This window comes from Rhinoraja longicauda, chromosome 2 (assembly GCF_053455715.1).
Source record: "Rhinoraja longicauda isolate Sanriku21f chromosome 2, sRhiLon1.1, whole genome shotgun sequence".
Taxonomy (NCBI): domain Eukaryota; kingdom Metazoa; phylum Chordata; class Chondrichthyes; order Rajiformes; family Arhynchobatidae; genus Rhinoraja; species Rhinoraja longicauda.
The window spans coordinates 46,142,671-46,155,330 of record NC_135954.1 but is presented as its reverse complement, the minus strand read 5'-3'; positions in this window follow the sequence as shown (position 1 = coordinate 46,155,330).

Genomic DNA, 12,660 nt, shown 5'->3' with positions numbered 1-12,660 from the left:
CAGAAGACAACAGTGAGGACAACAATCGGGTTGGTGCAGCCCAATACAAACATTTGTAAAATATTTATGGGGAGCAGTCTAAGATTTCTGTTGAGGATCAGTGATTGCATGCATGTTTCTGCGTGAGTTCAGTTCAGTTCAGTTCAGTTTATTTTATTGTCACGAGTATCGAGAGGTACAGTGAAAAGTTTGTGTTTCGTGCTAACCAGTTAACGGAAAGACGATATATGATTACCACTGAGCCACTTGGTGTATCGAAAAATGATAAGGGAATATTGTTTTGTGCAAGGTAAAGCCAGTAAAGTCTGATCAAAGATAGTCCAAGGGTCACCAATGAAGTAGATAGGAGTTCAGGACTGATCTCTAGTTGTGGTAGAATGATTCAGTTGCCTGATAACAGTTGGGAAGAAACTGTCCCTGAATCTGGAGATGTGCGATTTCACACATCTATAACTTTTGCCCGATGGGTATAGAAGGTATGAGAAGGCGGTAGATTGAATTTCTATACCAAAGACATGAGCAATAATCTAGGCTTGTGTTCCATCGAACAAATGAAAGAGTATTCCACTGTTGGGGGCTCTGCTTTAGCGTTAGGTTTAGATTTATTATTTGTTTTGCATGCTATCCAATCAAATCAGATAATACTATACATAGATACAATCAATAGACAATAGACAATAGACAATAGGTGCAGGAGTAGGCCATTCAGCCCTTCGAGCCAGCACCGCCATTCAATGCGATCATGGCTGATCACTCTCAATCAGTACCCCGTTCCTGCCTTCTCCCCATACCCCCTCACTCCGCTATCCTTAAGAGCTCTATCCAGCTCTCTCTTGAAAGCATCCAACGAACTGGCCTCCACTGCCTTCTGAGGCAGAGAATTCCACACCTTCACCACCCTCTGACTGAAAAAGTTCTTCCTCATCTCCGTTCTAAATGGCCTACCCCTTATTCTCAAACTGTGGCCCCTTGTTCTGGACTCCCCCAACATTGGGAACATGTTATCTGCCTCTAATGTGTCCAATCCCCTAATTATCTTATATGTTTCAATAAGATCCCCCCTCATCCTTCTAAATTCCAGTGTATACAAGCCCAATCGCTCCAGCCTTTCAACATACGACAGTCCCGCCATTCCGGGAATTAACCTAGTGAACCTACGCTGCACGCCCTCCATAGCAAGAACATCCTTCCTCAAATTTGGAGACCAAAACTGCACACAGTACTCCAGGTGCGGTCTCACCAGGGCCCGGTACAACTGTAGAAGGACCTCTTTGCTCCTATACTCAACTCCTCTTGTTACGAAGGCCAACATTCCATTGGCTTTCTTCACTGCCTGCTGAACCTGCATGCTTCCTTTCATTGACTGATGCACTAGGACACCCAGATCTCGTTGAACTCCCCCTCCTCCTAACTTGACACCATTCAGATAATAATCTGCCTTTCTATTCTTACTTCCAAAGTGAATAACCTCACACTTATCTACATTAAACTGCATCTGCCATGTATCCGCCCACTCACACAACCTGTCCAAGTCACCCTGCAGCCTTATTGCATCTTCCTCACAATTCACACTACCCCCCAACTTAGTATCATCTGCAAATTTGCTAATGGTACTTTTAATCCCTTCGTCTAAGTCATTAATGTATATCGTAAATAGCTGTTAAACTCAAGTACAATAGGTAGAGCTTAGTGGAAGGTAGAAAGTGCAAAATACAATACAATACAATACAATATATCTTTATTGTCATTGTACAGGGGTACAACGAGATTGTGAATGCAACTTCCATACGATGCAATAAATTAATTAGCTAATCAGCATAAATTTAGACAACCCAGTGAAACAAAATTAGAAACAGTTTTAAAACAGAATAAAGTGCAAGTAGGTCTCTGCCGGTTCACTGTGCGATGTGAGCATCCGACTCAGCAGGACCGGTTCAGAGCAGCTATGGCCCTGGGGATTAAGCTGTTCCTGAGTCTGGAGGTGCGGACGTAGAAGGCCTTGTAGCGTCTGCCAGATGGTAGAGGTTCGAACAGACTTTTGCAGGGGTGTGAGGAGTCTTTGTGAATGCTGGTGGCTTTCCTGAGGCATCGTGTGTTGTAGATGCCCTCCAAGGCTGGTAGCTGTGTTCTGATAATCTTCTGAGCTCTATAGACTTCCCGCTGAAGAACTCTCCTCTCTGCCTCTGTGCAGCTGAGATACCACACCGGGATGCCATGTGTTAGGATGCTCTCTATGGTGCAGCGGTAGAAGGTCATCAGTTGGGGCAGCTGTTGGGGCAGACCAGACTTTTTCGTGTTCTCAGGTAGAACAGTCGTTGCTGCGCCTTCTTGACCAGCGCAGCGGTGTTAGTGGACCATGTGAGGTCCTCCGAAATGTGAGTGCTCAGAAACTTGAAGCTGGACACTCTCTCTACACTGTCCCCGTTGATAAAGATCGGAGTGTTTCCCCATTATGTCACCTACAGAAGTTGATGATCAGCACCTTGGTCTTGGAGGTGTTTAGGGACAGGATGTTATCAGAGCACCAGTCCTCGGCATTGTATTGCAGCAATTCCAGAAACAAAATTGAATGTCCGCAATGGGGTAGAGTTGAAGCAGACAGTAACCTAGCTTAGAGGCCTGATAACAGAGGGGAAGAAGCTGTTCCTGAGTCAGGTGGTGCGCATTTTCAAGCTTCTGTATCTTTTGCCTGACGACCGGGGAGAAGAAACAATCAGCAGATGGGACATGTCTTCGATTATGTCGGCTGCTTTCCCAAGGCAGCATGAAGTGTAATTAGCGTCAATTCTCAACACCAGTGCCCCACACGGATGTGTTCTCAGGCCCCTACTATACTCTCTATATACTCTCAACGCTCTCCATCAACACGTTTGCAGATGACTCCAGTTTGATGGGCAGAATCGCAAATAATGATGAAACGAAGTACAGGAAGAAGGCAGAGAACTTTGTAACATGGTAACAGGCCAACGACCTTTGAATACTTTTGTAACTTTGTTGGAACCCTTTACATGGTGACTCTTGCATACTTGTATTGTAGGCAAACAAAGAATTTCACTGTACTAAGTACACATGACAACAAAGCATCAATCAATCAATCAATTAACCTCTCTCTCTCAAGGCAATAAATCTTTGCACATCCACACCCTTTCCACTCGTCACTTTAATTTCATGTTTCATGTATCCTGTGTTTTATGACTGTTGGCAAACCAATTTCCCTCTTGAGATAAATAAAGTTCTATCATACCATATCATGAGTTACATTTTGTAAGTTCAAACCAAGGCAGGGCCTTCACAGTGAACAGTAGGACTCTGGGCAGTGTTATGGAGCAGAGGAATCAAGGAGTATATGTACATAGTTCCCTGAAGGTGGCATCACAAGTAGATAGAATGGTGAAAATGCTTTTGGCATGCTGGCCGGTCAGGGCATTAAATATAGAAGGTGGGACATTATGTTGCGGTTGTACAGATTATTGAGAAAGCGGCACTTGGAGTATTGTGTTCAGGTTTGGTCATCCTGCTATAGAATGAATGCCCCGAAGCTGGAAAGAATGCAGAGAAGTTTTACAAGGATGCTGCCTGGACTTAAAGACCTGACCTATAGGGAAAGACTGGCAGGCCAGGACTTTAATCCTTGGAGCGTAGGAGATTGAAGTGTGATCTTATGGAGGTGTATACCACCAAGACCAAGGAGCTGATCATCAACTTCCGTAGGTCACATAACGGGGAATATGCCCCGATCTCTATCAATGGGGTCAGTGTGGAGAGAGTGTCCAGCTTCAAGTTTCTGGGCACTCACATTTCGGAGGACCTAACATGGTCCAATAACACTGCTGCGCTGGTCAAGAAGGCACAACAAAGACTGTTCTACTTAAGAACACTGAAAAAGTCTGGTCTACCCCAACAGCTGCTGAAGACCTTCTACCGCTGCACCATAGAGAGCATCCTAACGCATGGAATCCCTGTGTGGTACCTCAGCTGCACGGAGGCAGAAAGGAAAGCTCTACAGCGGGTAGTCCATAGAGCTCAGAGGGCCATCGGAACACAGCTACCAGACTTGGAGGGCATCTACAACACACGATGCCTCAGAAAAGCCACCAGCATCCACAAAGACTCTTCACACCCCTGCAACAGTCTGTTCGAACTCCTTCCATCGGGCAGACGATACAAGGCCTTCTATGCCCGCACCTCCAGACTCAGGAACAGCTTCATCCCCAGGGCCATAGCTGCTATGAACCGGTCCTGCTGAGCCGGATGGCCACAACGCATAGATCAACTTGCACTTTACCCTGTCCAAAACTGTTACAACTGTTCGTTTCGTTGGGTTGCTGCTGTCTAAATTACCTAAATTAGTGCATCGTATGGGAGGCGCATTCCCAATCTCGTTGTACCCCTGGGTACAATGACAATAAAGATATATTGTATTGTATTGTATTGTATTGTATAAAATCAAAAGGAGCACAGATAGGGTGAATACACAAAGCATCTTTCCTAGAGTTGGGGAATCAAGAACTAGTAGGCATAGAATTAAGATGAGAGGGAGAACATGAGGGGCAACTTTGTGTATATGAAATCAGCTGCCAGCAAAAGTAGTTGAGCCAGGTAAAATAACAACATTTGGACAGGTTATTTGGACAGGTACGTCGATAGAAAATGGTTAAATGCACATGGGCCAAACCTGAGCAAATCTAGTTTAGATGGGGCATTTTGGTTGGCATGGACAAGTTAGACTGAAGGGCCTATTTCCATGATGTATATCTCTATGATTATATTTGTAACCTGGAATTAGACTATTATTTTCCATGGAGAATTTAACTGTCCAGCATTTAAAATTGTCCCTTCAATTTTTCATTTTTGTTTCTGAGTGAGAAGGCTGTGGATTGAATTTCCATTCCAGAGGCATGAGCAATAATGTGGGCATGTGTTCCGTCGAGCAACGAAAGAGTATTCCACTGTTGGAGACTCTGTTTCAGGTTTAGGTTTATTATTGTCATGTGAAATAAGTTACAGAGAAAGGCTTTGTTTTGCATGCTTTAGAACTGCCATCAGCATCTTGAAGTGGTCATGGTGAGAGGGGATAGGTTAATCGGCTAAAATAGACCAGAAGATTAATTGAGAAGTCATATTGGCGGAATGGCGGGACTGTCGTATGTTGAAAGGCTGGAGCGATTGGGCTTGTATACACTGGAATTTAGAAGGATGAGGGGGGATCTTATTGAAACATATAAGATAATTAGGGGATTGGACACATTAGAGGCAGGAAACATGTTCCCAATGTTGGGGGAGTCCAGAACAAGGGGCCACAGTTTAAGAATAAGGGGTAGGCCATTTAGAACGGAGATGAGGAAGAACTTTTTCAGTCAGAGAGTGGTGAAGGTGTGGAATTCTCTGCCTCAGAAGGCAGTGGAGGCCAGTTCGTTGGATGCTTTCAAGAGAGAGCTGGATAGAGCTCTTAAGGATAGCGGAGTGAGGGGGTATGGGGAGAAGGCAGGAACGGGGTACTGATTGAGAGTGATCAGCCATGATCGCATTGAATGGCGGTGCTGGCTCGAAGGGCTGAATGGCCTACTCCTGCACCTATTGTCTATTGTCTATTGTCTATATCATCACAATATCCGCAGCAAAACACAGCAGAGGTTTGAGAAGCTTCCTTCCCAATTCCTCGACTTCTTACCGCCATCAGGTAAAAACATATCTTTGAGCAGGGAGCAGAAGTGAAAATTGAGAGCCTCACGCATTTGTTTACTTTTAGTTTCAAGATACAGGCCCTTTGGCCCATTGAGTCCGTACCGACCAGCAATCCCCATACACTAACACTACCCTACACGCTAGGGTCAACTTACAATTCACTAGGTACAATTTACAATGACTGAGCAAGTAAATTGTTTAGCATCTTAGTTTTGTTCTCAATATTCATTCACTATCATATGTGTGCTGTTACTGCACTAACTGCACACTACAGAATGCTTGGCAACAATTTCCGAAGCTTATTTCAACAGCATCTCCCAGACCAAATTCCACCACCTAGAATAGATGGTGGATTTAATAACAACTTATTCATTGTTCAGGATCTGCAAATTAATATCAAGGTCAGCATTTATTGTTCATCCCCACTTCTCCATAAAAAGATGGTGATTTTAGTTTATTTTATTGTTGTATTGTAATATTTTTAAACTTCAGTATGTTGTCATGACATTCCGATTAAGTACATGACATACTGATGTCATGTGACCAGGACAGGCGCAATGCAGGTGCAGATTAGTGGCCATTAAGGGCAGAAGCCATTAAGTTGTAAGTTATTAAATATGAACCACGACACAAAGTGCCGTCTCCATTCTTTCTTTTTATTTGGACTTTACAACTACAAAACCTTACTTTTATTATTGTCCCAGCGCTGTTCTAAAAGGGTGTTCCAGGATATTGTTTCACTGACTGAACCAGATATATATCACGTTCTTTATCATCACTGATGGAAATTGTTCAGTCCATCGTAGGTACTGACCTCCACCACCTTTGAAGGGATCTACAGGAAACGCTGCCTCAAGAAGGCAGCTAATATCATCAAAGATCCACACCAGCCTGGCCATGCTTTTCTCTAACTGCTGCCATCGGGAAGACAGTACAGGAGCCTGAGAACCATTGCCTCCAGTTCAAGAACAGCTGCTTCCCATTTACCTTAGGCTCTTGAACCATCCTCCACAACCCTAACCTCAACCTCCCACCTCATCCCTACCGGACCACTACAGAAGTTGCTCTGCTCTGGTTACTCTTCGTACTTGGTTGTTTGCACCATCATAGTCTAATTTGCTTCGGATTGCTGATGATTTAGTGTAATTTTGTTGTTGTTTAGTTTAGTTTAGAAATACAGCGCGGAAACAGGCCCTTTGGCCCACTGAGACCGCACCGACCAGCAATCCCTGTACACTAGCAATATTACAATCTTTTACCGAAGCCGATAAACCTATAAACCTATATGTCTTTAGGATGTGGGAGGAATCCGGAGCACCCAGGGAAAACCTCGTGGTCATGAGAGAATGTACAAGCTCTGTACAGACAGCACCCGTAGTCAGGATCAAATCCAGGTCTCTGGCGCTGTAAGGCAGCAACTCTACCGCTGTTCCATCGTGCTGTGTGTTTGTTGTTGCATTGAATGTGCCTCCAAAGCTGCAGCAAGTAAGGTTTTCATTGTTCCAGAACATATCCAGTACATAAGACAAGTAAACATTCTTTACTCTGAATTTGACTGAATTAGAATGAATCCAGTGGTTCAAGGATAAGGGCCAGTAGTATATGCTGCAAGCAATTGGAAGCACATAAGAAACTAATTCTGCCTGAGGTACCTGTTAAAAGCTAGAAAATGTTTTCCAGTGATGCAGTGAACCGTATTGTATGCCTCACTAAACCGAAGCCCAAGTTTGAACAAGTCTCGAGCCACCTTCATATGTACACTTGCAAAAGCCTATAGCAAACTGAAGGATGAAAAATTCATATCATTAAATGAATTAGATCAGTTTAAAAATAAAATCCAAACCAATCTCATGGAAATGTAAACTTTTAATAACTGCTTGAAAGTGTGCAGAACGACCAAGACTGGCATACTTATTCTGTGTTTCTTCCCTTGGGTGACATGCCTTATTTTCAGTGTGCACTCAGCACTTCATTCTAATACGTAGTTCCATTGAGATTTATTGCCTGCAGAAACCTGCTCCTTATTATTCTGTGGCACAGTGACTATGAACACAGCCTGCAATGTAACAACTTTTAATTGTAATGTTGGGATGTGTTTGCTTGTGTGTGTCCTCACTCCAGTTGTAGCATGTAGAGGATATGGGGCCTGAGCACCATTCTGCCACAATTACTCCATAGCTTATTTTGAAAATGCTGCCTAATTGAACGGACATCTATATACATATAAAACCCATGGTATTAACCTTTGTGGCCTTATCCACGACCTTCTTTTCTTTTTGAAATTTCAGAAAATATTTGGCAGTAATACGTTCGGACACGAGAAAAAATAATATTATGATTACACAGATATGCTACACAGAAGGTAATGGATTCTTATTTGCATTAGCTCCATGCCATGTGAAGACTGCAAAGTGCAGTTTTACATCTCAAATAAAGTCACCGTTTATTCTTTATATGCTAGCTTTACACTACTTCAAATTGCTGAGAATGTAACAGCTGCAAAGTATCATGAATAATCGTGTATGTCATGATTTCCTTATTTAATTAGTTAGTAATTCTATTTTGTTGGTATGGGTTTATTGATGTCTTCAACCTGCACTATATGAATATTTCATAAAAAATAATATGTGTACAAAAGGCTCCATAGCATGAACAAACACATCATGAAAACAATCCACTTGGACAACCTTAACTTTAATGAAAGCGCCCATGACATCCAAAATGCACAAAATTGTTTACACTACCAATTTTTTGTGCAGGAACAATTCTAGTGGGTCTGTGAAACACACTGGAAGGTTATCAAATTATAAAACACAAACAATTTCAGTTGATATTATTTAAACTGCTAGGATTTTCATTCCTACAAATGTATCTGAACATTTCAGTTCTACAATTCATTGAAAGCCATGAGCGATCCACTCTTTAAAGATATATTTAAAACACTTAAGTTAAGCAACAATTAAATAAAAAAGATCAGTGTGGTGGTTTCCTTTATCTTCCTCCTCCATTAGTGAACCTTGAGCCATTTTCATTACGTAAAAACATTTCTTGATTTCTTTTGCCTCCTCATTTTTTATTTGCTTACTTTGGACTTTCTGCACGTTTTTATAAGCTGGAATTCATTATTTTTTTAAATCTCCCTAAACTTTCATTGACCAGTAGAGCATTTGAGGCCAAGCACTGCCAGACCTCCAAACAGACACATTGGAGACAAGTCTTAGTGATTCTGGGTTGAGTAGCAAGCTCCAGGAGGTTCGGTAGGGTCACGACAGGGACTTTTCAATATGAATAGAAGGCTTGGGTCGCGGACATTTCACCGTCCGGCGCGGCCTGAAATAGGCCGCGGGATTTTTCTCTGCTGGGCGGGGGCTTCAATGTCGGGAGCCACAGCAACAGCGGCAGCGTGTTCGCCCGCCCCGGATCGCGGGGGCTTGGGTCGGCCCGCTGCGGACCGTCCGGCGTGGCCTGCAACCATAACGGCCTGACCGCGGGAGAGGACGGCAGGGGAAGGGAAAAGACAATGTGGCCTTCCATCACAGTGAGGAGAGGACTGGAGGAGACTCACTGTGATGGATGTTTCTTTTTTTGTGTGTTTTTGGGGTTGTGTAATTTGCCTATTTTAATGCTTTATTGTGTAATCTGCCTATTTTAATGCTTTTATTGTTGGACTGTGGGTGACTGAATTTCGTCCAAAAAATTTTTGGATGACAAATAAAGCTATCTTGAATCTTGAATCTTGAATCTTGAATCTTGAATCTTGAATCTTGAATCTTGAATGATTTGAATTAATGGAGATGCATCGCAAAGAAATGTCAAGTCAAATGTAAAGCACTTTGCAAACTTCCTGGGTAACATGTGACTCAAGTGATAGTTTCACATGAACCAAGGGCACATAAAAGAGAGCACAATTGCAAGAGAATGACAAGCTGGATGTACTTACAATCAATCCTAACTTCACTTTAGCACTTTAGCCTGCTCCAAATAAGCAAGCATTTCCTCTCAGAAAGATAAATGTCATGTTCAGCTGCACCTGATATTTTTAGATCATAGAAAAGTGAAACAAATCTTTCACCTAAAACCAATGCCCACAAGCATTTGACATTTACTCCCTGGAAAAAGATTCTGACCATCTTACCCCTCAATGCTCTCATAATTTTATATACTTCTATTAGGTCACTCTTAGCCTATGACATTGACTCATGGAGACATGCAGCATTGAAACATGCCCTTTGACCCAACTTGTTCATCTTAACCAAAATGCACCACTTGCCCACATTTAACATATATCCCTCTAAACCTTTCCTATACATGTACGTCAAAATTCTTTCATAAGTTGTTATGGTACCTGCCTCAACTACTTGTTCTGACAGCTTGTTCCATATACCCATCACCCTCTGTGTGAAAATGTTTCCCCTCAGGTTCCTATTAAATCTTTCTGCTTTCACAAACATATGTCCTCTTGATTCTCCTACTCCAGGTAAAAGACTCTATTCATTCACCCTACCTATTCCCCTCATTATTTACACACCTAAATAAGATCACCCACAGCCTCCTGTACTCTAAAGAATAAAGTCCTAGCCTGAACAACCTCTCCCAGTAGCAGGCCCTCGAGTCATGTTCATAAGTGATAGGGGCAGAATGATAATCTGGCCCATCAAGTCTACTCCACCATTCAATCATGGCTGATCGTTCTTTCCCTCTTAATCCCATTCTCTGGCCTTCCCCCCCATAGCCCTTGACACCCATACTAATCAAGAATCTATTTATCTCTGCCTTAAAAATATCCATTGACTTGGCCTCCACAGCTTTCTGAGGCAATGAATTCCATAGATTTGCCACCCTCTGACTAAAGAAATTCCTCCCCATCTCCTTCCTAAAAGAACATCCTTTAATTCTGAGGCTATGACCTCTGGTCCTACACTCTCCCACTAAAGCAAACATCCTCTTCACATTCACTCTATCCAGGTCTTTCACTATTCTGCACGTTTCAACGAGATCCCCCGTCACCCTTCTAAACTCCAGCGAGTGGAGGCCCAGTGCCGTCAAGCACTCATCATATGTTAACCCACTCATTCTGAGAATCATTCTCGTAAACCTCTTGAGTCTTGGCAACATCCCCATAAATCTTCTCTGTACTCTTTCCATCTTAATGATATCCTTCCGACAGCGACCCAAAACTGAACATAGTACTCCAGATGTGGCCCCACCAATGGCTTATACAACCGTAACATAACACCCGAACTTCAGTACTCATTCCCTTGACCGATGAAGGTAAACGTACCACAAACCTTCTTTCCCACCTTATCTACCTTTCACTATAAAGAGTCTATCTGCATTAAACTCCATTAGCCATTCCTCACCCATTTGCCCAGCTGATCAAGATCCTGTTGTAATTTTTGATAACCTTCTTCACTGTCCATGATATCACTTACTTTAGTGTCATTTGCAAACTTACTGATCATGCCTTGTACATTCTCATCCAATCGTTGATACCATCCACAAGCAACAATGGGCCCTGCACTAATCACTGTGGCATGCTACTCGCCACAGGCCTCCAGTCTGAAAAACACCTTTCCACACCACCATCTGCTTCCTTCCATGAAGCTAATGCTTTATCCAGTTAGCTTGCTCTCCCTGGATCCCACACGAGCCTGGGCAGCCTACTGTGCGGAAATTATCAAAGGCCTTGCTGAAGTCCACATCGACAACGTCTACTGCCCTACCCTCGCCAAACATTTTGGTTACTTTTTTCCCATATGTGGACAATAAGATTATGGATCAGTGATGAAGCTCTTTACTGTCTTTTTTCAAACTCTGTAACATCAGAATATAGGAACAGGAGTGATCTACACCACCTATCAGCCCATTCCACTGTTTAATTAGATAATTGATGATCTGCAATTAATCATGATTTATATGATTTGGAACTAGCTCCCTAAAACTCCTCTTTTCAAACCTACAAGGTATCTTATGAAAATAGATATGCTCTTTGCTGGTATTGTACGGTCATGCCACTCACCAATCACAGCCACCCCTGCCCCTGACCAATGATCACCATGCTTTCTAGTGTGTAGGAAGGAACTGCAGATGCTGGTTTAAACCGAAGATTGACACAAAAAGCTGGAGTAAACTAGCAGCATCTCTGGAGAGAAGGAATGGGTGACATTCCTTCTGAAAAAGGGTCTTGACCCAAAATGTCACCCATTCCTTTTCTCCAGAGATGCTGCTTTCTAGTGTGCTTTCTACTCAATTAGCAGATCACAACCTAAGCTTTTGTAACCTGAGTTTCTATACCCTAGCCTGAAATTTCCTCTCCCCAACCTCCCCCATCTACTTCATGTTAACCCCCCACCCCCCCTCTTTCTTATATTCATCATGATAGGTGGTTGCATTGTCCTGTCACATATCACCAGGCAAAACTCTTCGCAGCTCATAAACTTTAATGGAAAGAAGTTTCCAAGTCCAATTCTGTTCACTGACAGGGCTCATCTAGCATCTCAACCCCTAAGTGTCCAAACATTAGTCAAGAACATGGACAGGGGACAGAACACCGTGTGCATTGGTCATTCAGTGCAACATTTCAAGGTTCAAGGTCAAGGTTTCAATAGACAATAGGTGCAGGAGGAGGCCATTCGGCCCTTCGAGCCTGCACCGCCATTCAATGTGATCATGGCTGATCATTCTCAATCAGTACCCCGTTCCTGCCTTCTCCCCATACCCCCTGACTCCGCTATCCTTAAGAGCTCTATCCAGCTCTCTCTTGAATGCATTCAGAGAATTGGCCTCCACTGCCTTCTGAGGCAGAGAATTCCACAGATTCACAACTCTCTGACTGAAAAAGTTTTTCCTCATCTCAGTTCGAAATGGCCTACCCCTTATTCTTAAACTGTGGCCCCTTGTTCTGGACTCCCCCAACTTTGGGAACATGTTTCCTGCCTCTAACGTGTCCAACCCCTTAATAATCTTATATGTTTC